At 30.4% G+C, this 4,949-nt stretch overlaps 1 protein-coding gene across 3 annotated transcripts in view; it reads left to right on the forward strand.

Annotated features, from left to right (window-relative positions):
- LOC100161197 (RNA polymerase-associated protein CTR9 homolog) overlaps positions 1-4,949 on the forward strand; it is a 49,042-nt gene that overhangs the window by 22,123 nt on the left and 21,970 nt on the right. The gene's annotated exons all lie outside the window — the stretch shown is intronic.

Raw genomic sequence — 4,949 nt, forward strand, 5'->3', positions numbered from 1 at the left:
TACTTAGTATTTATGAGTCAACCGAAAGCTTGTAACATCTTATTTTATATAACCAAATATATCAGCGTGACTTAATATCATAAATAATATAAAATCCTTTATACTAATGATTGTAATTCGAATGGTTTTTATAAATGTCGTATGAATTTAATATTGTTTTTAAAAATGTTGCTCCCCCCCAAAAAAAAAAAAATTATCCTAGTTCTGCCATTATTTAGCACGATGTGTGTGCGTGCCGGGAACGAACAATAATGGGCCGTAAGACCGGTCACCAAAATGTTGCATCCCACCGCTATAATTCACTGACCGACCGGTGGTGTTTTATATGTATATAAGTGCGTAGCATTCAACAAGAAGTCAAAATGGACAGGTTCGCCGAGAAAATTCTGTGAGTGCTAGTGTGTGGTTGGTGTGTTTGGGTGTGTACTGCTACGTACTGGTGGTTCTCTTTATACACAAATTATTATAATATTAGAAATTATCTTGCCATATAACAAATCAGTAACCCTGAGAAAGAAGATAGTTATTATTACAATTATAATATTTCTGACATAAACTAAACCACAGATGGTAAAAATGGCTACCCCCGAGAGATGCGATGCGAGGGTAATATATAATATGTAGTAGGAAAAGAATCCATGGGTCTAGAAAATGCACTATAATCTATAGACTATTAAATAGTCCAAGTTGGCATACTAAAAGTGTACATGAGCGGCATGGACTTTCGTAGACCGTATAGTGACCATTGAACGGTCGACTATATGATGTAATACGAGTGAATAATTAAGTAACTGCGTATCTATGAATACAGCTATAAATAGTCGTTTGAAAATGTAGGTACTAGCAATTAATATAACACATTAATCGGGCATCATCGCGACCACCACGACTGTGGGAGCGATAATACTTACTGCAAGGGACAGGAGAAGTAGGTAGAGAGGTAGGCCTATATAGGAGGGCCCCGAACAGCTCATATTCAAACATGATTTAGGACGACCACCTTCACACTAGTCGATCTTTTGAAATATTTAATTAGATTTAGAATCATTTTGAGTACCTACAACTTAACATTGTTCTAACAACGTGTGGAGTGAATTTACTGATGATTATTACCTATATCATTTGAGTTTTGGGTATTTGATGATAACATTGTAGTCTTTTGTAAATAGCATAATATTTAGCCATAAAAATAGTGGTTATTTTTAGAATTTTACTATAAACGGAAAATTTTTATAATTACGTAGGTATACAAATACCTTACAAGTTCAAACAATATTGAAGCAATATATCATATAATGAATGCAATTATTTATTTATTATTTTTGAATTGGTTATAAAAATTTTATAATTAGGTAGTTTGTATTTCAATTTAATATTTAAAATATTGACAAATTCAATTAAAAAAAAAAAAAAAAATGCGATGAATTATATTAGTACCTACTTCATGTAATTTGAATTAATAATTTTTGTTAAAGAGAACAAAAATAAAAAAAAAGTTCAAATTACGCCATTGTAGTTTTTACGTATATTTGTACACAGGACGTTTTAATTTTTTACTACCTAGATATTGGATTAAGTACTATTCAGCGTTATTATGTCTGTTTACAATAATTGTTATATCACACGCATAATTTCTGAAGTCTCGAAAAAAATAATAGAAAACACTTCCGAAGTTCCGACGTCACTTTATAATAGTGTTACAGGGTGAGAAGTAGGCTGTGTATTGTGTTTAACAACAAACTGTACTCCGCACCGCGTGTTTAGTTGTCAGTGCCGCGTGTTCGATGACGTAACGGGTCGTATTGCCAGTTTATTAGCAGTTGCACACGAGTATAATATTATAGTCAGTGGTCCAAACGGAGAAACAAATTGCTCGTGGCCAAGAAGAGAGCTGTCTCGGCTCAAAAACAGTATAGTTTTCCGGCAGAGCGGTTTAAAAGAACATTGAAGTGTATTATTACCTACTGATGCACAATAACACGACCCGTAGTGGAAAAAAATAAAAATAGGAAATAGACGCGATAGACTTGTAAGTCGCAGTACGCCGGCCACGGGTATATAATATATAATAAAATGTACTTGGCGAGTACCGCGCGTTGACGTAATGCGTGAGCCCATTGATTTTCCCGAGGGAAATCTGAAAACGAATTCGAGTCGTATGAGTATGAACTATTAAGTTATTTCCCTGTACCGGCTCGACAGTCGCACATACCTATATTACGCACATGGTATATTGATTTGCGTTTGTAATTACTATCGTTTTTGGAGATGGGCATAAAGTACACAAAGGTCGTCTGAGAAAATGTTCATGTTTTCATTTCGTCTGAACGCAGAAAACAAACACTCGTCTCACTTAAATGATTATAATCGTTTTGTTTTCAACTAGTATACGTAGATACTAGAAACAAATACAATCGGACGTAATTGCCACAAAGCGGAAACTTGTAGGTATTCATTATTATTGTGAGAGCAACTGTTCGGAATAGTATGTTATTGTTTATACGGTTCTTGGAAAAATCTGTTGTTTTTGTAGAAAAGATCTCCGGAACTAATCTTTAATAAATCAGGAACGCCAAATAAACCAGTTTTAAACTGTATTATTTTAGCTAGGACAAAAATAAATCAATTACAAAGTTGATGAATGTCCTCACGAGAAAGCTCCATCAAGCCAAATATAATTAATATTATTATTATGTTGTTTTGAGAATAAAAAAAGATATTGTTCGGTGACACATTAGGATTTAATTATAAATAAGATAAGCTTTTTCTTTTCTTTCGATTTGAAAATAAATACCTTTTACAGTGTAGTAATAAACCTATGCAGATGATATTTGGAATGAAAAATATTTAGCTCACATTTTAACATTTTACCTGACTTGTAGCGGCATCGCAGAATACAATTTCTGTAGGGATTTTTAATTTCGAACCCTATACATTATTTTCTTCGAGAGTACCTATTTATATTTCATGTAAACTTAAACTTTTTACCAAACATGAGTAGGTACAAAATGTAACTTATACCTACGCAAATTAAAAACTATATGAATACGCACATATAGTGCATACAATAGTTGGTACTTGGTACATACATTTAAAACAGATATAGGTAGATTATAGTGCATGATTTAAAGAAGTACAGTGTCAGTAGGAATTCTTCAAATATTATGAATTATAACAATGATTTGGAAATGTGTCATAATATTACACTCATACAGTCATACATAATAACTTCTCCATATCTTTGTTTAAATTAAATTTAGATATAGATTTTTTTATAATAATTAATGCAATCTATTAATTGTGGCTCGTGAACGTTAATTCCGTCTTTAGGGTAGGGGAGGTACAAGGGATCCGGATCCTCCGAAATGTTATCAATATTTGATGAGGCAAAACTGTTCGTTTGGGAGTTGGGAGTATGATTTTTCGCATGTATAACATGATGAAGAGGGGATTTTCATTGTAAAGTAATAAAATATTGTTAAGTTATCTTATGAATCTTCTCTGTATCGTAGTTATTACTAAAGATATAAAGAATCACGATAATAAATAACGATACCAAGTTTCCTCGTTTATTGACAATGGACATGTTGCGTATCTGCACATTTAAGTATCGGCTTTAGTCAACAATTGATACTTTTTAGAAGACACAAAAAACATTATAATTTTGTAAATTTTTAATGTTTTTAAATTTTCTATCCATAACCATGTTTAATAAGTGTTTCGTTACTTCACTATTAAATATATTTTAGTTTTTATTTATTTTCTTCAAATTATAATGACTTAAGACCTATTTCATATACCAGTTTGACTTGAGCTCTTTCGCATCATGACTTAAGACCTATTGCATGTAATTTTATAAAACTTATGCCCTTTGTCATTAAAATAAGTTATAATTAGTGACTTAGGCCTTTTTTCATAAAAATAATTTTGTTTAACGACTTATTACCATACGCATTATATTTTATCTCGTAAACCAAATCCCACATAGCATCTACAGTGGTACGATTCAACGTGGCTTGAAATTTCACACAGAATTAATGTATAAACTGAAAATATCCAAAATTGACTTAAGCCTTTTTTCTTAAAAACCGTCCATTTCATCAGTGTTATAACATATTGTACAATATTACAAGGGATAATTATTAATTAGTAAATAAAACTTAATTCGTATAATATTGTTTAAAAATTGTAAGTATTCAGCTCGTGATACTAGTTTTATTTTTTCTTATTAACAATATTATGATAAGTTAATATAGAAATTTAGAAACCGAATTTGAAAATCAAAGCGTAAAATTAAAAAAAATAGATCCAAACAGTAAAGACTTTCATTCAGTCAAGAGATAATTATTTTTAAAAAGTTTTAATTTTATTTTGTTTGAATATCGTCGGTATACCCCGATTAATCCAGACGTACACAAATAAACGAACAATTAATTTATTATAAGCACTTCTATTAACGACGGAGTTCGATGGTATTCGCGTCACACTATCACTACACCACCTGCTGCTCTCTTTCTGTCTTCACATATCCTTTATAATTCAATTTTACTATATCGAAGCACTATCTTTAATAGATTATAGTATTGATATTAAGTTTAACCTAGTTACATTGTACTTATTGACTATGAGTAAAATAATTATACTAATTGTTATTTTGTTACATCATTAATGTTATCTTAATCTAGTTTGGACGAATGCATGTTTTTATGTTGTTATTTAACTTAGTGAATATTGTATGATTTGTTTTTAATTGTACTTATAAGTTATGTTATATGATTGGTTTTTTAATATATATTTTTAAATAATAACATTAAATGTACTTTATTATACTTAAATGTATAGGTACCTATATTAAAATATCAACGCAACAACAATATTTATTTAATTTTTTTCGTTGGTATGATTTTGTAAAATTAAAAAAAATATATTTCTCGTAAAAGACGACAACG

The sequence above is a fragment of the Acyrthosiphon pisum genome, chromosome X, assembly GCF_005508785.2.
Source record: "Acyrthosiphon pisum isolate AL4f chromosome X, pea_aphid_22Mar2018_4r6ur, whole genome shotgun sequence".
NCBI lineage: Eukaryota > Metazoa > Arthropoda > Insecta > Hemiptera > Aphididae > Acyrthosiphon > Acyrthosiphon pisum.